Below are 25,243 nucleotides of genomic sequence, written 5' to 3'. Positions count from 1 at the left end.
AATATGTTTTTATTGACTTTGAGAGAGAGAGGAAGGGAGAGGGATAGGGAGATGGAAACATCAATGAGAGAGGCACATCACTGATCAGCTGCCTCCTGCATCGCCCCCACTGGGGATCCACAACCCAGGCACATGCCGTGACCGGGAATCGAACCAGGGACCTCTTTGCTCCTGGGTTGACACTCAACTGCTGAACCACACTGGCCGGGCTAATTCATAAAAGTGTTGGTATGATTGACTGTTGGAGTGAATAGAAGAGTATGTAGTCCTATATAGTTCTTTTATTCTTGTCGGTGTCCACTTTTTAAATAAAAGGGCAATTTTTTTCTTGGCTTTTTATGAAATTTTAAAACTAACTTAAGGATAATTAGCCCTAGAATCTATTAGCCTACATGATCACAATATATATGTGTAATTATTTTGGTCTCTCTCATTAGATAATGCCTTGTTTTCATCATTCTTAACTGAGAAGTATACCGAAGTACTATCACCCATGCTATGTGGCTGTTCCAAAACCATACAGCTGAAATTTAATAACACTTGGTTCTATTATATCTAAATTAAATAAGGCTTACACAAAAATTTTGACATTCTTTTCCCTCTACTTTGAACCGAAAGCACATTTGGATTTTTGGTGCTTTAGAAAATTTCTTATCATTTGTTTTACACATTTCTTGTCGTTGTTTTATACAGTTAACAAATGATATTACTTGCTTAAGAAAATCTTTTAAAGAAAAGAATATATAATTGAAGTGACTGGGAGTCACCTTAGAAAGAGAATGTCTTTGAGCCCTTCTGGCAAGAGAGCCTGCCTTGTTATCTTTGCACCCGTGTCCGGCATTGGGAAGGCTCAGTGAAGATGGAAACTAAATTAAAAATGCAGCAAGAGAATTGGAGAACTGAACACGCCTTTGTTAGAATGCTGAGAATATGATGACTTTTCAAATGTGCCTTTAGTATTACTGCAACACAGTTTAAACTATAAATAAAGACATTTGAGTGGGGGTGATCTTTTGTGCGTATTTGAATGCAGTTCTTGTTCTTTCCATCCTCAGTTTAGGATGCTGATGTCCTGGAGTCTCCCTCTTCTTGCCTCTGTCCCCACTCCCTTGTACCCCCCCCCCCCCCCGCCACACACACACACACACACACACACACACACACACACACGCTGTCCTTCCCTGTCTACCTTCCCTCCTCCGTGCCATCTCCTTTCTCCTTTTCAGGTGGACCTTGAGCAAGGCCGGGTCTGTCCCTGCTCTCACAGCCTTCCTGTGCAGGGGCCTGGACTCTTCTTCAGAGGTCCTGATGGGGAATTCGAACTAACAGCAGCAACTAGCGTTGAGCAATAATACACTACCCCCGCCCTTTCTGCTGTTGTGGCTTGTGTTCGGGTAGACCCCATCCATGCATTACACACCCTGGGGAGGGAGCCGCCAGCCTGTCTGTTGGAATCCCTGGTGGTACATCTCCAGTCATGACTTAAATCCACCGCTGAGATGGTTTTGTCAATGCTCTTTCTACATTGTTTCTCAGCTAATTTTGGGGGGAAAATTTCTGCCTCTATTAACATCATCACTATATTCTGGCCCAGAACAGTATTATTGTTGCGTTTCTCAGGAGAGATCCAGTTTCATGCAGTTGTAATATTCTTCCATCTGCCAGTGCTCATTCGTCATGGTTGAAATCTAGCGGATGCCTCAACGTGCTTCGTGTTCTTCTCAATGGTAGACATTAGCCTCTTTTTTAAAAAATATATTTTTATTTATTTTAGAAAGGAAGGGAGAGAGAGATAGAAACATCAGTGATGAGAGAGAACCATTGATTGGCTGCCTCCTGCACACCCCCCACTGCGGATGGAGCCAGAAACCCAGGCATGTGACCTTGACCGGAATCGAACCTGGGACCCCTCAGTCTGCAGGCTCTATCCACCGATCCAAGCCAGCTAGGGCTTAGCCTCTTTTCATTGATGTGTGTGTGTGTGTGTGTGTGTGTGTGTGTGTGTGTGACATTTACATAACTTTAAAATTTTGACTTTGTTACATGGTTGCAATAGGTTATGATGTGTCTTGAGGTCAAACAAGTAAAAATTTTACAGCTACGTCTCAAAATCGGTGGGAGTGTCAAGTAAAAGTTTCTGAAAACCAGTTTAGTTGCTGCTATGAGTGGGATAAATGAGTGGTCCCATCCCCTCCTTCCCCTCCACCTTCCCCCACCAGACATGATCTTTGATTTAAACTCTCACTGAGTTTGCCTCCTCACTTGCTTTTAGTATTGATCTGACCTGAGTACCATCAAAGAGCAAACCCTTTAAGCGGGAGTGTGTTTCAATATGTAGTAATAAACAGTTCTTCATACCCTTCAAAGCTCCCAAGTTTGAATTTTTCTTCTCCAAGTCATGAATGTCTGTTTTTTAAAATGTATGTAATGTAAACTTAGGTTTTTCTAGACTGACTTTCCTATTGATGTCCAGTCATACTTTTATTTATTTACTTATTTTTACCTTATTTTAATGTTGAAGAAGGAAAACATCTGATGGTATGTTTTGGTTGTTCAAGGCTTTTTGAGACCATTAAGTTGTCAATAGACCTTTTGCGTATTAATGACATTAAAGTACAAGTATATTAAGTTTTATTTTTCCAACTTAGTCTATAATCCTAGGCTCTAATTAACCTTCTATACAACCTGTTCTACTTATTACACATGATTCTTTACCAAAAAAAAATAATAATAATTAGCCCGATTTTTGGATTTTTGTACACAAATGTGTAATTTGACTTTCCTCCTTTAAAAGGATATTTGTTTATTTTATTGAATTACAATGTTTACAGCATAAATCACACACTTCAGTCATGAAGGTGAATTTGTTTTTTAGCAAAGTTTAGTAGCATCTCTTTTCTGTGACTACAGTGCTTGGCCATGTTTTCTGACTTGTTTCCTAAGTTGATCAGAATTGGAAAACAGACATTTCTTTTCTCTCTCTCGTTGTTCAGGCAGCCAGGCAGGCCTTATCCTCTTATTTGTTTTCCCTTCTGTCTCTCCACCCACTGCAGGTAGCATTTCATCTCTGAGGCCTTTCTCTGTCTTTGGTCTCTGTCACCTGAACAGATAGGCATCACCCAGTGGGACACAAGCAGGGACTGTCTGGATCTAAAATGCTGGGTGAATGGGACCAAGTGAATTCTAGATTGTTCTGACCTAGTAACTCTCCCAATTTTTGTTTCTTCATCTTCAAAAGGAGGGTAAATGTACCTATTGGAAAGCGTGTCATCTTTGCCTCTCTGAATGACGGCTAATGGCATATAAATGTACTATAGCCTCTCTTCACTGAAATTTCACATCTCAGGTGTTAGTCACCCTGGATCAGATGGCAAAGCTGCTACGACTCCCTTCCCCCCCGTCCCCACCCTGGGGAGCATTGTTGATGACTGTTGTCCTTGCTCAGAACTGTGGCGTCTTTTGTATATGAGAAACATGGAGTGTCTAAGATAGAGATGTAGCAGATTTGAGTTTAACTCCTTGATTTGACAGAGGAGAAAATTGAAATGATTTTACAGTTACCTTCATTTCATATATTTATAAGAATGTAGCAGAGATATCTTTTCTATTGCTATTCTTAATATACATTAATAGGCATTCTTTGTGTGATGAAAATATCTAAGGAAAGTAGCTAGCACCTTCAGTCACATTAAAAGCGATCAGCCTGCCGTACCCACCCCAGCAAGGGACAGATGCGCTTCATCTGAGACCTGTAGGAGCAGACTGGCGTTCGGTTTCCTAAGCGGCCACATGTTTGCATTTGCCCATTTAACAGTTCACGCGCCAGATGTGCCCTGGGCATTCTCAGCACCTTCTGAAAAGGCCAGGCTCCTGCCTAGGCCTGGATTTAGGAAAGGGCGTTCCCCCCATGTCCTGTGGAGGGCATTCTGCCCTGTGCCTTGCGGTGCCAGGGATTAAGTGACAGTTAACCTGGCTCTGCTGGCAGTCCCAGGGCCCCGCCCACTGGCCCTGAGTCATCCTCACTCTTGAGAATGTGGGGGGACCGGCTTCCTGGGAGAGCCTCCTGTGTGGGCCATGCTAGAAATGCAGAGCATTTAGGTCACCATTAACTGGGCTGGAAGAGTCAACTCGTTTCCCTCAGAGTGAATGCGATGTGTTCGTTGCTGGTTGACAGAGGGGGACCAGCAACCCTGAAGAAGCACAGACAACGTTCCAGGGAGCAGGGCCTTTGTCACCAGCTCCATTTTCTCTTTGTCCCCTTCCACCTGCTAGACATCCCTATAGAGCAGCTGTGGGCAAACTACGGCCTGTGGGCCGGATCTGGCCCGTTTGAAATGAATAAAACTAAAAAAAAAAAAAAAGACCGTACCCTTTTATGTAATGATGTTTACTTTGAATTTATATTAGTTCACACAAACACTCCATCCGTGCTTTTGTTCCGGCCCTCCGGTCCAGTTTAAGAACCCATTGTGGCCCTCGAGTCAAAAAGTTTGCCCACCCCTGCTATAGAGTCTCATTCACATGGGATCACATTGAATCGACATGATCATAGTAATTTCATAAGTTGTCACCATAAAAGGCTATGTTAGGAGTCCGTCCGGTCCGTAGGACAGTGGGACATGCAGGAGGAATTTCAGAGTTCAGCGCCCGCTCTGCTAGTGGACTGAGTCACCGAGAGGGAAGTCAGTCTTCTTGCCTGAAGGTCACCTCTTCTTGGACTCACTGTACCCGCCTCAGCTCTCTTTGGGTGATCCCTGTCCTTTTTCCCCCTACAAAACATTTACCTTTCGATTAGGGCATGAATTGTTCTCTCCAAAAAAGCGAATTCTGCTGTGTTCCGTGACAATCTATATTTATCGAACAGAGCAAAGCAAAGCAAAAGCAGTTTGCTTTTCTCTGAGCGTTTCACTTGACCACACCTGAAATAGTGAGCACAAAGAGCACTGACGGTCGCTTACGTAGAGACCTTGGAGCTCCCGGATGGTCTTTTCCTTTGTCAGGACCACTTTGTTTATACTTTGCTTTTTTATCCTCACCTGAGGATATATGTTCATTAACTTTAGGGAGGGAGGGAGGAAAGGAATAATGGGGAGAGTGAGAGAGAGAAATGGGAAAATCTTAATTGCTTAATTGCTTAGGGCACATCGCTGTAACTTAACCATGTGAATAAACATTAAGTGGGAAGGTTCATTCTGGCAAGAACTAGGCCCACCTTTTAAGCGAAAGCGTGATGATGTTTACCACTCTTCTAATTTACCCTTTTACCAAAACCTAAGCCATCCTATCATAATTATATATTTTTATGTATATACTGTATGTATACTATGATTATGTATGTCACTTAACTGTATTTGTGGTGGGCTCCATCATATAATTGGTTGTGGTGTTTCAGCCAACACTTCAGAAGATATTCTTTCATCTTTTTTTTTTTTAAATATATTTTATTGATTTTTTACAGAGAGGAAGGGAGAGAGATAGAGAGCCAGAAACATCGATGAGAGAGAAACATCGATCAGCTGCCTCCTGCACATCTCCTACTGGGGATATGCCCGCAACCCAGGTACATGCCCTTGACCGGAATCGAACCTGGGACCTTTCAGTCCGTAGGCCGACGCTCTATCCACTGAGCCAAACCGGTTTTGGCGATATTCTTTCATCTTGATTTGTTGTTATTCTATAGCTTCTGCATATTTGGGGGAAGACACAGCCAGAGGGAATCACAGCAGGTGTATCTGAAGCTGAGGGGCCTTGTTGCCAGGGAGGGAAAGGGAGCGCATAACCTTGGAAGGTGAAATTCACCCACCATAGTGATCACCAACTGTCACTAACAGGTGGCATTGGTTTTGTGCTGTAGCGATTGGTGAAGGAAGAACTTGGGGTCAACAACACTCCTGGCGTGAACCATCTGGTAAGTGAGGAGTTCCCTGAGGAGTGTGTGTATCCCCACTCTCCCACTTTCAGCTCTAGGACTCTGTCATCCTGGAGTGAATTTTGGCTTTACGTCAGGAAGCAGCATGAGGAATAGAACTTGTTTTCTAGTACCCAGGTCTTTTTCTGTGTGAAATCAGCCGGGGCCTAGCTTCAGTACGAAGTCAGATTTGGCTTCAGGTAAGCTGCATAAACTCTCCAAACTGTAGTTTCCTCTTGTTTACCACGAAGAGAAATAACTTCTGATTTTTCTGTTCCATAAGCCATACAACGTTTGGTTTGACTACTATGATCAAGCCAGTACGATAAAACAGGTAACACTGGACCGAAAATAATGTTACTTTTTCTTTTTAGACACTATTTTCTATAGTTGGTCCAGGATGTTACACTAATTGCATTTATGATGAAGACATTTTAAAATCACAGTAATTGATTTAAAATTAGAACACATGCATTTTCATTAAGCTGTTGAGGAACAAGGTTTGGGTGCTTTTTCCTGATTTTTCTGGTTAAATTCAATAGTAATGAGGATCGTGGGTAAAATATTAATGTTATTCAGAGATGACATTGTGTGACCCATTGGGTTTTTGGCTGCTTTTTATACAGATTGTTTTGCACAGTATATTCCTAGTTTATTCGGATTTCTAGTTTACCTGGAATTTTTGCAATACAAATTTTAATTTTTCCCTATAGGATCGCCCCACCTCACATCTCGAGGCAGGGGAACTAGCTAGGCAATGCTAACACTGCCCCTGAAGAACCTGTAAGGGCTCTTCTGGACTGTTTTGGTTCAGCTGGATAAAGTGTGCCCTGTGTGCCAGGGTTTGCTGGGGCAGGACTGCGTGCATGCTTTTCTCAGACATAAGACCAAGGTGCCAACAGAGGACTTGTTTCCTGTGCATATTTTGTTTGCCACTATCTGAAAGCTAGAATCTTTGTCAGAACCAGTTATCAAATCTCCCCTCCCCGGATCCTTGTATGAGAATTGAAATAGATAAAAAGCATCGCTCGCGAACATGCCAGGACTGTTTCTGACTTCTAGCTGTCCCACGTCACATTGCGGAAACAGGCCTTGTTCCTTTCGGCCCCGGAGACTTTGCACGACATGTTCATCTTCATCACACGTACTTCTCCCTCGGGCACTAGGAACCGGCGCTGTTTGTGCTGAAATGGGTGAGATGATTTTCCAAGGTGCACGTGTAATGCACCAGGGGTTGGCTGATATTTAGAGAACATGAAGAAAAGCAGTAGACGCCTCACCAGGGTGAGACCCAAGAGACATGGACATTGATTCCCTCCTAGACTTTTGAAGTCTTATTGACGGCCGGTTATGTCAGCTAGAGTTGTTTGACCACGGGGTGTGTGCCTCCCCCAGGAGGACAGGCAGCTAGTAAATGTCAGCCCAGGTACTGGCAGCCCATGGGTTCCGAGTGCCACGTGCATCAAGCCAGGTGGCCCGTTCGGGACGACCTGTGTCAGTAGTCAAAGCACTCAGATGCCGGGGTGTTTGCTTTTTAGGAGTATTACCGCAAGTCGTGGGTTTTACTTTTGTCAGAAAGTTGCCGTGCAAAGCAGTATGGCCTAATGAAAACTTTCTTGTAAGTCAAGAATTTTCATTTTCATTCTGAAATGAATCACTGGCTAATTCTTAAACCGAGGAGGAGTTATTTAATCTCTTTGATTTTCATACCCCAAACACTAATTCCAAATCTGAACACTTCCATGGTGTTTACTGTTGCAGGCACTGTTCTAACTACATTACCTCATTTCATCCTCAATACAGCTCTGGGTTAGGTTCTGCTGTTATCCCCAGTTTATAGATGAAGAAACTGAGGCATAGAGAAATGAAATAGCTTGTCCAGAATCACACTAGGATTTGAATAGGATTTGAACCCAATGAGACCGGCTCTAGAATGCCGTTCTCTTAACTGCTGTGCTGTACTGCCTCTCTGAGAAATTTATATCACATTTCCTGATTCCTTTGTATTTGGTTTGATGTGTGAATGTGCATGGACCCTTTTATGGAAGCTATTTGAACCAGCTGCTGTTTCTCTGATACTTGCATGGTTTGGAGGGCCTGCATGAAACACTTGTCTGTGTGTTTTGGGCATTACTTTCTGTAGCAGCGTGGGCTCATACCCACACATCTGAATGCTCAGAGGCACCGTGGCCACTCATAAAGGCCACCATGGCGATGATGACATCTCCAAGATTGTGTAGTATGCAGCCTGGACAGTTGTGTGCCAGGCCCTTCATAAGCTGATGGGCAGCCTTATGTAGAAAACTTTCATGAACATACGGGAAATTCATATACTGTACCTCTGATAATGGTTCATACTTTCTTTATGAGCTCACCTGAGTGCATTAGAGCAACCTTTCAGTAACTTCATGTGCTAAAAATGTCCATTTGAAAGCAGCAGATACCAGGCACATAAAGAAACTATTAGGGTTCTAACAGGAATCAAAGTAAGTACCTGAACCAATTCCCAGTTTAGATGGGCATTAGTTGACCAGATGGTGGCTATTGCACTTACAAAAATAATCAGGCTAGCAATTTTGCAAATTATGGACATCATCCAATAAAATAAAAGACAATGTTAAATATTTCAGCTGTCACTTAGCTTCAAGCCAACAAAACTCACCCATCTTAAGAGTTTTAGGGATTCCTGGATACAGTTGTAGGTAAAATCAGGCAGCGCTTGGAAGTTCTCATGAGACAAGGACAAAATACTATGGGGATGAATTGAAGCAAAGCCCTCAAACTGTTTTATCAATTAAATATTCAATATAAAGTAGGTTATATAACATTTATACTGCTTAGTTTTTAAGAAATAATGAGTTAATTGGCTAAAATAAAAAGCTTTTTTTAAAAGCAGCTTTCATTATTTAGAAGTGAAGCTTAATTGCCTGTTAAAGTTATTTTAAAAATGAGTGAAGTGAAATTCGTTGCAATCTGACAATAAGTGGGTATGAGGAAGGTCTGTGCCATTGGCCTGGCCGCTCCCACGTTGGTGATAGGAGCAGGCGGAGCCCTGGGTCCTCATGTTGTGGGGCTCAGAGCCTGCCAGCATTGCAACCTCTTAAGGGCTGCGCAGTGATGACGCTGCACAGTGGCGCCCCCTGTCCCTGACAGCCTAGTCACTTTTTCCCTTCCTGCTGTGTTGCTCTTCAGTTGGAAGGTTGACTAGTAGAGGGATGCAGTGGGCTCTATGAGGTCAGGAAGTTGGGTCTGTCTGTTGACTGCTCTCGCCCCAGGGCCCAGAGCAGGGTGAGTCCCAGTGCATGCTCCATAGTCTCTAAGTCAGTGGTTCTCAACCTTCCTAATGCCGTGACCCTTTAATACAGTTCCTCATGTTGCGGTGACCCTCACTTTCATTGTTACAAATTGAACATAATTAAAGCGTAGTGATTAATCACAAAAACAATATATAATTATATGTGTGTTTTCCAATGGTCTTAGGCGACCCCTGTGAAAGGGTCGTTTGATCCCCAAAGGGGTCGCGACCCACAGGTTGAGAACCGCTCCTCTAAGTGAAAGAATTGAACTGTTGACTGCTCTGACTGTTCACACTCTTTACTCAGGAGGCATAGGTCTTGCATGTCTCCATGAACAGCTTGACTTTACGTGGCGCCTTGTAATGCAACGGGCCCATTTGGTACTGTGCCGCTCTGCCACTCAGCCCAAGTTCCTTCCATCTGATGGCCATGTCCATTAGGTGATCACAGTCATTCAAGTTTTATTTAGTGATTTAACTTCAGTGGCCACCTATGCAAACCATTGCAGCGGGGGGGACCCACCAAGGAGTATTTTCATCTTAAGATTGTAATACCAAAAGGCAGACATTCCTTTAAGGTGAATTTTTCCTTCTTTCAGGTAAGAGCACTTTATTAACATAAGAAAAATAAAAAGTGATACTCCTTGAGTGAGGTAATAACCAAGTTAACATTATCTAATTAGCTGTAATTGAATTTTCATATTTTATACAATTGTCAGAATGAATCCTTATTGTATATTAATACACAACTATAGGCTTTCAAATAAAATCTTAATAATTCAGCGTTCTAGGACTTGTAGATTCTCAGAAATTATTTGTACATTTTATGGTCATTCTAAAGAGTGCCCATTTCATAGATGAGGAAACTGAGTCACATAGAGATTATAAGAGCCCAGGCATTAACTGTTAGATATACACTGAAGCCTTAAAATTCCATGTATGGTGTTCTTTCTGTTATACTATGTATACCAAGAATCCTAAAAAAGCACATAGCCACCCATTAACAAATCTGAGATAACCAGAATGCCGTAGTACAATTTCTCCCTTCCTCATTCATCTTTGGGAATCCCCTTAGAGCAGGTTTTCAGAGAAGAAAATCCATGTGCACATCTTCCCATGGATGAACACACAGGTGTGTGTTACCAACATTCTGACCTTCAGCTTGTATCACCGGCCCATATTCACTTTTCTAAGAAGAGTGATTGATGCCAAGTTCGGCATCCATTAGTTGTGCAGTTTTAAATACTATGTCTGTAGTCTTACTCTATACGGTAACTATTCTGCCAAATGATGGTGTGGGGGGAAGTCCTGATTTACTGATTGATCATGGTCCAATTGAATATGCAGTGCTTGGTGGTTTTACAAATACCAGAGAGAAATTACTTTAAAATACACAGGGTTATAAGTATGATTGATGTATGCGTGTGTGTGCGTGTGTGTGTGTGTGTGCGTGTGCGTAATAGACTTATAGAACTGATGTTGTTGACAGCCATAGTGTTAATACACTTGCAAAGCAGAAGAAGTTGGATGGAAGAGTTATGAAGAGAAAATACCAGTGATGGTAGGGAGCATTTACAAACCATACTGAAATGGTATTCCAGGAGTGAACCTAATTAGGTGGAAAATAGAAACTCGGCAGATTTCTTTCTTATGAAAACAGTGACAACTATACAAGAAGAATGAGATACCCTAGATGTTTTGGAAGCAGTGACAAGAGCAATCAGCAGGACTTTTAATGGTGAAATGATTCTTACGCCTTAGTCCAAGAGTCCCAGCCTACCTGTAGGGGAGGTGTCTGGCATTACGGCTGTGTTTGGGTAGGAAGCCTGTAGTGAGGTTTGAGGACTAGGAGTGTGTTCATAGGCTGTAGGTGTATCTGGGGTGTCCCTGGAAGCTGTCATTTTTGTTTCCTCCTCCCATCTCCTTGGTGTCACCCTCAGAGGCCACTGAGCCTGGGCTGTGGTTCTGGGCACTGAGGCACAGCAGTTGACCAGGGGTAAGGTCAACTCAGAGATTATAATTAACCATTGGCATCTTCTGCTTTCTCTCTCTTTCTTCTTTGTAAACCGATATTAATCAAGCAGTGATACTTGTAAGTGAAGGGTTAATTTCCTATCAAACAGTAGTAGAGGGATTCTGTCTTTGTACAGTTTATACTTGTTTTGGTAAATGACTGCTCTCTTGTAAAACTTGAGAGGCTACTTAATGTGTCTAATCATTATTGAGATTTTAGTGTATTTAAAAATAGCCTCTTCATGTAAGAGGTTAGTGTGCTTGGTGACCAACTTGAGAATTTGGGGGGGGGGGAATTGTTTAATATCAAGATAGGACTTAAACTTTAGTTTCTTTCTTTTAACTCTCAACTTCTCCAGAATGGTTATTAGCATAAAAGCTTCATGGATTCACATTCTCTAGGAGATATATATATTTATATATATATACTGTTGAAATTCAGTGTTGATTTTAAATACTTGCTTAATAATCCTTAAACCCAGCCTGAAACTCTAGAGGGCTTAAGCATAGTTCATTATTGCAGTCACTCAGCAGTGAAGTGCTTAGCAGACATATTTCACAGTGGTTTTTCTCTACCTTAGTCCCTTTCGAAGCACCTGCAAGTTCTTTTTAGGAAAATTATCTATTCATATTTTGAGGATAAAAATAGAAGCATTTGAATGTTCCTTTAGTGCAGGTTTGGTGGGAGAGAGTTTGGTGCTGCTGCATACTTTGTATTTTAAAAAGAATATTAATGTTGATTCACCATTGTTCTCCTGACTCGGCTGGGCCCTGACACTCTCGCTCCCCTAGTGGGGTTTTCCCTCCTTGCCTCCCACCTCACATGGATGTGTTCTGCTATCCTGTCCGTGGTCATCCTCGTCCTTCCACCCCCCTCTGCCCTCCCTGGGCTCTCTCTCTTTGCTGTACTTTCTCTAGGATCTTGATCCTGGTTTATATATTAGGGACACTTTCATCCCTTCTTCCCTGACCTCAGCACCTTGTGACTTGCTCTGTTTTCTGTTGTCCTCCCGGGTCAGAGTCTGTCATCTCCCCTCCCTGCCCTCCTTGTTGACCCATTCCTATGAGCTCAGCCTGAGCATCCGCTAGGCTCAGGCTTGGCCAGTTGGTCATCCGTCACCAGGGAACATCACCCTGGCACCACGTCCTCACACCTGGTGCCAGCTGTGCTTCACCATCGATTATCTCAACATTTATGCTGCTTTCTAAGTCCACTCACCTGATATTCCACTCCGAACTCAAACCCACCGTGTCACAAACAGGTCTCTGGGTGTTCCTGCTAAAGCAGCCTCTCTCCTGGCCTTTCTCCGGAGAACCACTGAGCGTCCATTGCTAAGGAACCGTCTTTGGAAAGCCTTGGAGAATCACCTGAAGTCGGGAAATCACTCATTAAGTATGTTTGTTCTTTGACTCTCATATTTGTCCTTTCTTGCCCTTCCTATGTTCTAAGTGACCTCCCCATCTTCTTTCACCACAGTGTTGCTGAAGCCACCTCTGATTGGTTACTCTGTTCCTCGGGTATTCCCTTTTCAGTCCACCCTGAATGTTGCGTATCAGTGAATCTTGATGAAATATTCTCTTCATGCTCCCTTAACTCTTAAAATCCTTTTACCTACTCCCGAGATTGGTGGTGGGGGGTCGGTAAAGGGCCCAGATGTGGAAAGTGCTCACCTTCTTCCACAGTCAAGTTCGAATGACCTTTCCAGCCATTACTGTTCTCCTTGGAACCCCTCTTCTCGGCTCTATTGATCTGCTTGAGATCTTGGATGCCTTCTGAAAAACCCATTCTTTTCCTTTGTTCACACCATTACTTAAAGTCCCTACCCCCTTTACTTCACTTAGCCAAGTAATGGTATTACCTGCCACTGACTGACCATGTGCTCTGTACCTGGAAAAATGCTAATGAGCACAGCATATTTCTGTCACTTAATCCTCACCTCAACCCTGTACTGTTCTGTTCTGGCCTCATTCTCTTATCATTCGTATATTGATGGTCTCCTGGTACCCGCTTCATGAGGTTCTAGTGATAATTAAATGAGATGATTCCTAACAAGCCTGTAGACCAGTGCCAGCAAAAGGGCTGCTTAGTCTTTAGACTTTTGTTTTTATGTGGGAATAAATGGTTACTCATTAGTTATTAAGTTAAAGTTACTAAAATTTGATATTCATGAACTGAAGAGACCCCGTTACTAATTAAAGGGTGTGCTCCACTTGGCTCTCCTGAGTCCGGGTGCAATGTCAAGCAGCGCAGCCCTGGGGGACCCAGTTGCCAGGTGGACAAAGCCCTCAGCAGGGCATCACCTATGGGATGTGTTCAGCTACTGCCCATCTTGTGTTGCTTCATGCCTCTGCAGAATGGTTGCTGCTGTGCAGGGTTTGCACATTGCGAAGCTCTCCTGCTCTCTGTTCAGTGTGAAGAAGGTAGGCTGTCCTCCTCTCTCTTAAAAATGGACCATTGCCCATCGGGTGTGGCTCAGTGATTGAGCATCAACCTATGAACCAAGAAGTCACAGTTCAATTCTAGATCGGGGCACATGCCCAGGTAGCAGGCTCGATCCCCAGAAGGGAGCATGCAGGAGTCAGCTGATCAATGATTCTGTCTCATCATTGTTGTTTCTATCTGTCTCTCCCTCTCTCTTCCTCTCTCTGAAATCAATAAAAGTATATTGAAAAAACAGAAAAAGAAAATGGACCATAGTCAGGAAAACAGAAGTGTCATCTCATGTCTCTTAAAAGCAAACTCTAACTCGAATATACAGTGTTGTTTTAAGATCTCACTGTTTTAAATTATGAATGAGGATTATTTTTATTGTTTTATTCTTAACGGTATTAAAAAAACAACAACACCAAACCTGTAATATAAAATTTACTATCTTAATAATTTCTAAGTGTACAATTCTCAGTGGTGTTTTGTTATTGTTTCATATTATTGCTTTTTAATTTTTTGTGTTTATGAGCCAGATTGCTACAGCTGATATGAAAACTACTTAAGGGCTTGGGCCAGGTCTTGTCCGTTTCACTGCATTCAATCAATACGTTCATTATGTGCCAAGTATTATGTTTTGCATCCCTGACTTCGCCTAGCACACAGCAAATGTCAAACCTTTGATGACTAAGTTTAGGACATTTTTATTAAGAATAATTTTAGTGGTGGAATTTTTAAATGGCTTGTGCGAGAAGCCACAGTTTAGTCTTTTAAAATAAATTCCAAATAAGCTTTATCATGGGGAATTTTCTCACTTAAGAAAAAGCCATTGTAGGGTGAGGGGTTTTAATATTTGATTTTCACTCCCTCCCAGCAGGACTGGTATGATAGATACTGTGTGTGTGTGTTGGTGTGTGTGTGAGTGCGTGTGTATGTGTGTGTGTGTGTGTGTGTGTGTGCGCACACACTTAAACTGTAAGATTCAGTATTTCTATTTTAACCAAGGATCTCCCCAAGAATACACTTATTGTCATTTTATATTGCTGGTCAGGAATGAAAGGTTTAGTGTTTGATTTAGGTCCAACTCTCATATACTCTATAATGTTTGTGGGAATCAGTCTGGTTTAAATATAGCTTTCTATTTGGGGAATTTTTGAAGTTAGGGGACATAATAATGTATCCACCGATGATCAAATTTTGGTTGTACTTAGGCTATCAGAGATGTTTAAACTTAATTGTGATGGATTAAGATTATCAGCCACCTTTCATATGTAAATAGACTATGGATAGAAGTATATCATAAGAAAACTGGTTTTCTTTAATAAAAGAATATAGTTGATCATAGTCCTTAGGGACACGATAAATGTCAGAACTGCCCTTCATTAGGTCAGATGTTTCTGTTTAACTTGTAATAATCTTGGATGAATGTATGGGTGGATGGACAGAAGGATGGAGAGAAACACTTTCTTAATTGATCATTCAGCACCATCACACCAAACATGTTATAATTTCTAGGCTCCACTGCGTCTTATTCATTACACATACCACTAATCCTGTACTGATTGAAATTGCTTATTTCGATTCTTTATTGGCTTGTTTCTCTCAATAACCTGTGGGTGGCTGGGAATCAGGGACTGACTTGTGTTTCTGTTTTTAGTGCCTAGCAGAGCGCCTGGCATGGAGTGGAAACGACATACATGTCTATACATTGAAATAATAGCAGGATTGCTTATCAAAGCAAAGTGAGATGCAGAATATTTGTTTCTTAGCAATTAATGTCTGCTCTTAAGAAAAGCAGTAGGCCAATATCCTCTAATATTTACTTTCCTTGTAATAATATGTGGATGGCATGTTTTTCTTAGCATTCCCTGGGATTACTCAACAAGCAGACACAAAGGATACTCTATGCAATAGATAACCAATTACTATTTTGATGAATAAAAGATGAACACTTTTCCTAATACATGTCATAGAAACCTAAATAAATTGTAATATTGATGTTGCTGTTATCGATGTCAACATTAGCAAACTATCCTGGAAAGGCTGATTCCTATTTTTAATATTTCTGAGAAATATTGCTTGCGTACACATGATGGTCTTTAGAATAGTCCCCGTTATTAAAGATATTTATGTTCTGCTTGTTCGCAGATCTCATGAGTTTGTAGGGAGGAGAGAGACTTTCTGGGAAGCCTCCTGGGCTTTTCTTTCTTTTTCACTTGTTAGTTGCCCACTCCTGCCTGTGAGCACAGTAGATAATGCCGTAAGGTCCTGTTGGGATAATGTTATTTTTATGTGAATGGACTGAGGCTTGGTTTAGAGACAGTGGTTCTCAACCTTCCTAGTGCCGTGACCCTTTAATACAGTTCCTCATGTTGTGGTGACCCCCAATTTCATTGTTACAAATTAAACATAATTAAAGCATAGTGATTCATCACAAAAACAATATGTAATTATATATGTGTTTTTCCGATGGTCTTAGGCGACCCCTGTGAAAGGGCCATTCGACCCCCAAATGGGTCGCGACCCACAGGTTGAGAACTGCTGGTTTAGAAGGAAGCATATAGGTTTTCTGTTGCTGCATGACAAACTTCCACAGAATTCCACAGCCATTTCTCAGCTCACAGTCCTGGAGGTGACAGGTGGCTAGGATGCTCTGCTCCAGGCCTCACACTCAAGGTGTTGGCCAGACTATGTATCTCCGTTGAGTTTTGGGGAAAATCTGTTTCGAAGCTCATTGAGGTTTCTGGCAAGACTGAGGTCCGTTTCCTGGCTATGGACCAAGGGCTGGCATCAGTTTCTAGATGTTTCTAGAAGCCCTTGCCCTGGGCCTTCTCACGGGCTTTCTCACAGCATCACGACAGGATCCCTCATCAAATTCCCCGCGCTTCTCATTTCTTTCGTTTCTCTTCTGTGACCAGCCAGAGAAAAGTCTCTGCTTTTAAAGGATTCAGGAGATTAAACCAGGCCCCTCAGGGTAATCTCCCTATTTTAAGATTAATGCGCCATATAACATAATTAATCACACGACTAAAGCCTGTTATATTTACTGTCCTGGGATTAGGCAGGGTGCACGCCAGGGGGTTGGGAATTCCTGGGGACCCTGTTAGAATTCTGCTTCCACAGAGAGCTCAGTCAAGGTGATGGGGAAATGCCACATCTGCCTCCAGGCGTACAGTACTTTGTACTTTGAGAAGCTGAAGACCTTGCTTTATGGGCTTTGTTCTCTCTTAACCATACTGATTTCTGAGGGAAAGAGAAGCAGTCTTTTCTTCGCGTAGAGATATGTTTTTACAGTCAGTAGGGCTTAAGGTTTGGAGTTTGTGGTTTTCATTCATTGATCTGTATTCTTTCAGCCAATCACCCAGGGGCCTGGCCAGATGAGGACTGGAGTCAAGTGTGCAGTCTTGCAATTAACAGAGAAACCAAACTGACCCACGTCAAGGGCTTAATCCAGGTTACGAACTTGACATAGGGAGAGCTATGAACTTGACAAATGAGGCCATAGGTAGCCTCCCTGAGTTCATGACCGGAGGAGTGACTTGCCAGAATCACTGTTTTTGGCAGATTAACCTAGAAACTGTCTATATGGTTAGAGGAGAAGCCAGAGGCAGAAACCAGCCAGGCATTCAGAAGTGAATGCTCATTTATTAGAAATCAATTGTGTTCCTTGAATTATATTGATAGTGACGGAGCTAGCAAAATAAATACGAGAGGGGAAGCTTCAGCTGGGTGAAGGAGAAATGCAGGCCACCTTTGGTGACCTGTGATCACCTGAGTAACATTCAGTTACTGTTAGAGGAAAGCGGGTACCAGCGGTTTTAAGTTCCGTGCAGGCAAACCAGCCATGTGTTTATAGAACTTGCTTTTGCAGCTGGGTTGATGAATATTGTTTGAAGGGCATGTACTGTACATTTTTTTTATCACCTAAAAACGTTACTACCAGAGGCACATGGGGTAAAATGGATACCCAATGTGTGTTTTACATGGAGTTGTATTTCACATTTATAGCATTTGGCCTTGCCTATTCCACTGCCTCTTGCAAGAAGCAATATTCCTTTAAATGATGTGGATGATGGATCTGTACCATTTATTACTTTAGTGATAGGATGTTCATTGCTTTGAATACCATACTTGTCCCTTTGTTAAATCACCGACCCAGTCACCTATTCTTCGTTTCCTTGGAGTCAGTATTCAAGGGAGTTTGACTTTTATTTCTTATTTCCTTCACTGTTTGAAGAATTTTTAAGATTAAACAAACAAACCAACATAGAAGTCTTTGGGGGCCTGGGAAGTGGACAGTGACCATATCTGTTTTCACATAAGGGCAAAATGATGGTTTTACAAATTCTCCATGTGGAGCTCTCACCACACAGTTGGCTGATAAAACTATAAATAAATGAAAACTCTATAGCTTTGTTACCATGGGAAAGAGAGCATTTAGCTTCATCTTTTGTGACTAAACAGTTCTGCTGCAGCACAGCGACAGAAGAAGGAGGTCACAGGATTGGGGATGTGGAGAGGCTGACGTGCTTAAAGCAAACCTACTTAGTAAGTCTTGTATTCATCCAATAAATATTTATTGGTAACCTGCTCTGAGCCAGGTATTGCTTTTCTACTGGCTGGGGAGAGAGCTGTAAACAAAACCTGAAAAAGTTCTGCTCTGGCGAGGCTTATGTTTCAGTGAGATGAAGCAGAACTACGGAAGATAAACATGGTCCCTGTTTCAAGTGATAAGTCCTATGGAGGAAAAGACAGCAGGGATGGGGGACAGATGGATGTGTGTCTGGAGTGACGTGGTGGCATATAGCGCTGTGGCAGGCAGAGTTCTCCGATGTCCTGTCCGGGGCGAGGGGACTCAGAGCATGTGCCGGCCATGGCATCACTGCTGTGATCCTGGGTTCCCTTATATGAGACCTTGAGCTTCATCTCAGCAGGTCCTCCTGCTGGCCTGGAGGAAGGAGCCGTGAGAGGGCCACAGCAGGACTGCCAGCTGCCTCTAGGAGAGACATCGCACCTCTCACACCAGCAGGAACACCAGGACTCAGCCCTCCAGCCTCAAGGGACCGCACTCTGCTCTCAGAGAGGAGCCCTGGGCTTCCTGAAGGAGGGCTGCCCAGACAACATCTTGATTGCAGCCTTGAGAGACCTTGAGCCCAGGACCCAGCTAAGCCAGGCCTGGCCCTTGATGGGAGCTGAGAGAGAGTGAGTGGGTGTGATTTGAAGCTGCAGAGTTTGTGGCAGTCTGCTGCACAGCAACAGAACACTGATACAGATAGCGGGAGGGTGCAGGGAAGGTGTTACTAGAAGGGGATGTTTGGGTCAAGAACACTGGGGAGAAGGGAAACCAGGCAGAGGGAGCAGCCCCTGAGGCAGAGGGAACCTGAGCATGGGGAGGGGCAGTCAGGCCCTTGGAAGTGAGGTCAGAGAGTTTGCTTGGAACCAGAGTGGGAAGGGCATTGGCTGTTATTTGGGTTTTGACGTTGGCCTTAAGGGAATGAGAAGTCATTAGAGGGTTTTGGACTGAGGCGTGACATGGTCTGACCTTCATTTTTGCAAGGTCTCTGTGGCCGATGAGCTAAGACTGGACAAGACCAGTAAGACAGGTGCAATAATTCAGAGCACAGGTGATAGCGGGTTGGGCCCGGGTCCAGCCGTACAGGTGGAGAGGAATGGTCAGGTTTAGGAACTATTTTGAAAGTTCAGTCTATAGGATTTAATGACCGCTAGGGTGTATGGTGTGATAGAAAGTGAAACAAAGAATGATGCCAGGGTTTCTGGCCGGAGCACCTGGAAGGAAGACACTGCCATTAGCCGGCAGAGAAGGGTGTGGTGGGGACAAGTTTGGGAGGGGATTCAGCAGCTCAGTTTGGGATCCTTAAGTTTGAGCTGCTGATGACATGCAAGTCTAGAGGTCAGGGGAGAAGGTGGATGGGAGACATACACGTGGAAGTCAGTAGCACATTATGGGATCCAGGACCATGAGGTCCCTAAAAGGGTCACCGCAGATAGGCAAGAAAAGGGTTTAAGACTCAAACTTTGGTGCTCCATTAAAATATTTTCAGTTATTTCATTTCAATGACATTTATGTTTTATTATATGCTTTTGATTAGGCCTGACTTAAAATGATTTTCTTCCTGGCCAATGTGGTACAGTGGTTGAGTCACAGTTCGATTTCCGGTCAGGGCACATGTCTGAGTTTCTGGCTTGATCCCCAGTGGGTGGCATGCAGGAGGCAGCTGATCAATGATTCTCTCTCATCATTGATGTTTCTATCTCTCTCCCTCTCCCTTCCTCTTGAAGATAAATAAAAAATATATTTTAAAAAAATGTTTTTCTTTTCCTCTCCAAAACTTCAGCTCACTTAAAAAGACATACCCAGAAGGCCGTATGTCTTCATCCTGAGGGCAAATAGATGTAGAGCAAGAAAAGTATTTAAAGTCTGTATATACTGCCCCCTTATCCTCACCTTCATTACTGCAGAATCTGTAAACCATCAAGGTGGCTTTTCCAAAATGGGTTTTACAGCAGGCCCATTGCTAGCTGGGTTCAGTTTACTGTGTTCCTTCAGCTAAACACAACTAGATGGATACCCAAGGAGAGGAAGGTGCCCTCAGGATTCGGTAGACAGAACTACAAAGAACAGATCAGTTGTGAGTTGGTGAAAGTCCCGTGTGGACCCTTTTGAAATCTACATTTACCCCAAGCCCTGGGACCAGTATATATTTTATAACTAGAGGCTTGTGAGAGTGGAGGGAATCATGTCCCTCAAAAGCAAAAGACTGCTGCTGCAGATACCTGTTTTTATATAAGTACTCGCTTTAGTTTGTAAACTTTCTCAGGCTAGTTACATATTTATCCATATGTCTTAAAAATTGATAATTATTTCATAGCCCTTTGTCAGTCTTTTTTTTTCTTTTTTTTTTCTGGGAGGGGTTCTCCATTTTTCTATACCATATGATGACATGGTTTCTTTAATATCGAATAGCTATGTTCTCCAAGTATTACCCTTTTTATTTTATTTATTTTATTTTTTAAATATATTTTTATTGATTTCAGAGAGGAGGGAAGAGGGAGAGAGAGATAGAAACATCAATGATGAGAGAGAATCATTGATTGGTTGCCTCCTGCACGCCCCCCACTGGGGATCGAGCCCACAACCCAGGCATGTGCCCCTGACTGGGATCGAACCTGGGACCCTTCACTCTAGGGTCGACACTCTATCCACCGAGCCAAACCGGCTAGGGCAATAGTACTCTTTTAAAAAGAATCACATGGATGGTGATATAGCATCTTTGGGAACTGAGACTTTGCAGCCCCTCTCTATCCAGAAAGGGCTTGAGTGACCAGCTGTGGGAGTTTGGGGTTTGAGTGGTTTGCCCTCTGTAATGAAGATGCTAGCCCAAGGCAGTCCTGCTGCTTTCTCACCTGGGCCAGTGAGCAGCGGGGTCAAAGAGCAACAACACTTTCCCATATGCACCCTGACGGACAGTGTTAGAAGTCCAGCATAACCATGCACCCTACCTGCCCCCGACCTGCCAGGAGCATTTGCTCAGACACAGGGCCGGCTGCTCTGCTGAGGATCTTGGATCAGCAGCCTCATTTGAATACAGTCATTCTTCTCTCACCTCACCACAGCACCTGTTTGTCCTTTTGTTCCTTTCATTTGGGGTTGTATTTCTTTTTGGCATTTTAAGTAGTTACCGTTCCTGATCTGAAGATTACACTTTAATTCATTTTCCTTAAACTTGTGGACACAAATTCTTTTGTGTCATTTGAGCAGGCTACACCGGCTTTTCTCTACGCCTTCAGTGTCTTGTGTGTTTTCAAAGCCTGGCATTTTGAGTGCCCTTTTGAAGTTGAGTGAAGCAATTGTGCTCTTAAGTGACAGAAGTGGCTTTTTCTTTTGAGGTGCCTTGGGCCTGTTGAGATCCAATCCTGGTCGAATGAAGCCTTCCCGTGTAAGTAGGACACTCTCCTTAGCCTTCTGGAGTCACGCATGGGACATGCTCTGTCTGTTTCCAGCTGTGATCAGCATGAACACCTGTTAACCTGCTGTGTGCAAGGAAGGATAAACACCTTCAAATCTTGTTTCATGATAAAAATTAGCAACTTCAGGAAACTTAAGAAACATTTGCTACATCTAACATTGGATATAAGGATTGCTTTTTATAGGTTTGTTTTTTTGCTCTGAAGTATCAGTTTCCAGTATATATTAAAGATAAGATTCTACACTGTTTTAGTCTAGTCTGCATCAGAAGTTGGAAAACCGTGGCCCATGGGCCAAAACCAGCCCACTATCGGTTTTTGTAAATAAAGTTTTATTGGAACATGGCCATGCTCATTTGTTTATGTGTTTGTTTCATACTGCAGTGGCAGAGTTGGGATTCTGGCCTGCAAAGCTTAAAATATCTACTCTGGCCCTTTACAAAAAAAGTCTGTCAACCTCTGGTCGCAAATATATAACTTTCGTTAAACTAAAAATTTTCAGTCGTAAAATAATATTGAAATAATTCATATCTCTAGATTTTGAAAGTGGTCAGGGCACATCCATCAAGAAAATAGGCAATGGTTATTTTAATAAATAAAATTTAAATGTTGTTTAGCTTTTTAGTGCCATTTCAATTTCTACCGGTTATCACAATCTATTTAATTTAAGAAGTATAACGTATAGGAATGTAAAATATGTAAAATTAAAAGCCTCACGTCACTCTAAATGGGAGGACTGAAATTTCTATGTAAACCTAAGTATTAGGTTGCATTTTCATAGAACTTGCTAACATTTAAAACTAAAATTTTCATGGAGGCATAATTCATATGTCTCCCGAGGTCTCCCTAATAAATCCCCCAAGATGACATGTTTACAGCCTAAAGTGAAGGCTGAATTTACTTTGACTAACATCAAATGAGAACTTAGTTTGCGTAGACTCCTGTGTGTGCATGCGTTTGTGATATTTCGATGCTTTTCTGATAGGTTAGTTAAATTTCCATACCGTGGCATAGTTTATTTGAACTGCTCTTTCATCTCCATAGGCCTTTGCTTGTGACCTGTGTCCCAATGTGACAAGGATAAATCCCCAGCGATCTCTCCTCCCCATTCCCGGGGTAATTGCAGGGTGTGGCCATGCCACCTTGACCCTGAGAGAACCTTCTCTCCTTGGCTATCTTGTGCTTTGGGGGTTCAGGCAGAACACCGGGCTCAACGTGAAGAAGCCCACCTTTTCAGTGGGAGTGGTCTGCCCTTCTTTCCTGTCCAGAGCTGTTAAACGAGGGTAGCAGAGGGGTTGTGTAAATGCTGCAAAATCTAATTACTGCTTGATTTATAGCCTCAGGCACACCATGGCTGAGGACTGAGTTCATTGCCATGAACACACACCAGCTTCATGGTTCAAAGACTGGTCTTGGGCTGCCTGGAGGGCTCTGCTGCCCCTGTGGTTGGTTGCTGCTCTCCTTGGGGAGAGCACTGGGCAGCTCAAAGGTCCATAGCCCTGGGCAGCCAGGTGTGGGGCCCCAGAGTGCAGGATGCTGGCGAGGCTGAGGAAATCCTGGGCTTGAGTGTAGAGTTCCTAAGAGGAGCTGGAGACACATGCACACACACACACACACACAAACACACACTTAGGCAGCTAAATACACAGTTTCAACAAGTCTGCTCTTCCGAATTTCCTATAGACTGGGAAATTAGACTGTAGTTTCCTTTCCTAAGCAATAAAGCTGGAGGCCCTGCCCTTTTAATTGTTCTTATTTTTTCTACTGCATGAACCGAGCTTGAGGACTGAAATTCTCCAAAACACTCTGACCCTCCCACTCCCTCCTCAATCACCCGTTAAATGCCCAGGGACGACTCTGAAGTTCAGTAACAATAGTGTGGCTCCATGGTTCCAAGGCTTGTTGGGGTTGACTGCAGGTGGGCCCCTGATTCCTCCACTCACTGGCTGGTGCCTCCAGGAGGGTATGACCTCTCGGTCCATTTCCTCCTCTGTAAAGTGGTGATAATAGTATCTGCATCATGGGAAGCTGCGAGGATTAAATGATGAATGTGTTTTAGTGTGGGACCAGGCACATGGAAAGTATTCGGTAAAGGTTAGCGGTTCTAGCCCTAACCGGTTTGGCTCAGTGGATAGAGCCTGTGGACTTAAGGGTCCCGGTTTCGATTCTGATCAAGGGCATGTACCTTGGTTGTGGGCACATCCCTAGTGGGGGGTGTGCAGGAGGCAGCTGATTGATGTTTCTCTCTCATCGATGTGTCTAACTTTCTATCCCTCTCCCTTCCTCTCTGTAAAAAATCAATAAAATATATATTTTTTTAAAAAGGTTAGTGGTTCTAGGCCATAGCTGAGCGAAAGACTGACCTCATTCTCAGACTGTTTTGTTTTGAGTTGTCCTAGGGCAGTGGTTCTCAACCTTCCTAATGCCGCGACCCTTTAATACAGTTCCTCATGTTGTGGTGACTCCCAACCATAAAATTATTTTCGTTGCTACTTCATAACTGTAATTTTGCTACTGTTATGAATGGTAATGTAAATATCTGATATGCAGGATGTATTTAGGCGACCCCTGTGAAAGGGTCGTTCGACCCCCAAAGGGGTCGCGACCCACAGGTTGAGAACCGCTGTCCTAGGTCGTGTCAATGGGAACAGTTTGCCACATGGGGATAGGAATTTTATCGCTGATATGTTCTAGAACCATCTGTATGTCGCTGTGTACAGTCAGTACACCCCCCTGATTAGCTGCAGGGGGGCAGCTCCTACCTGCTTCCCATTTTGAGGCTATGAAATAGCTGTTGATACAAGTATTTCATTTAAGAAACTGAGTCTTAATGAAATTAAGTAATTTAATCTAAATTCATATTAACTAATAAGGAATAAAACAGATATTCAACCCCCAGACCAATCATAATGCCTTTTTAATTCAATATGCTCATTAGCATCTGGGTTTTTTAATTGGTTTGGGTTTTTAATATGTTTGGGTTTTTAAAATTTTTTTGAAAAATTTTTTTCCAACTAAAATGGACTTTCAATAGTATTTTACATTAGTTTTGAGTGTTCAGCATAGTGGTTAGACATTTATGTAATTTATGAAGTGATTCCCCCAATAAGTCTCGTACCCACCTGGCACCGTATGAACGTATTACAATACTAGAGGCCCGATGCACAAAATTCATGCAGGAGTAGGCCTTCCTTCCCTGGGCTGCCTGCACTGGCTTTCTTCCAGCACCTGGCACCCGGGAACCGGGCTTCCATCACAGCCCCAGCTTCATCTGGAAGGTCATCCAGAAGGACGTCCAGTCTAATTAGCATATTATGCTTTTATTATTGTAGATTATTCATTATATTCCCTATGCTGTACTTTACATCTGCATGACTATTCTGTAACAACCAATTTGTACTTCTTAATCCCTTCACCTTTCTCACCCTGCCCCCAAGCCCCCTCCCCTCTGGCAACCATTCCTTTGGTCTGTTTCTGTTTTGTTTGTTCATTTATTGTTCTTTAAACTCTACAAATATTGAAATCATATGGTATTTGTTTGTTTGTTTTTAAGAGTGATAGAGAAGCCTCTCAGAAAACAATGGCAAGTTGTGTAGTATGTTTAAATAAAATATGT

General features: G+C 42.8%; 1 protein-coding gene across 8 annotated transcripts in view; it reads left to right on the top strand.

Moving 5' to 3' along the window:
- Positions 1–25,243, top strand: part of FAM110B (family with sequence similarity 110 member B) — a 122,540-nt gene that overhangs the window by 23,518 nt on the left and 73,779 nt on the right. Inside the window, exon 1 of one of the 8 annotated variants that reach the window (XM_059673138.1) lies at positions 5,787–5,908. The exons of the other annotated variants lie outside the window; for them this stretch is intronic. The gene's annotated coding sequence lies outside the window, so the exon portion shown is untranslated. Of the gene's footprint in view, positions 1–5,786; positions 5,909–25,243 lie in introns of those variants that run through there. 8 annotated transcript variants of the gene reach the window in all.

The sequence above is a fragment of the Myotis daubentonii genome, chromosome 17, assembly GCF_963259705.1.
Source record: "Myotis daubentonii chromosome 17, mMyoDau2.1, whole genome shotgun sequence".
Lineage (NCBI taxonomy): Eukaryota > Metazoa > Chordata > Mammalia > Chiroptera > Vespertilionidae > Myotis > Myotis daubentonii.
Note: the sequence above shows the minus strand (reverse complement) of the source record. Positions and strands in the feature narration are given on the sequence as shown.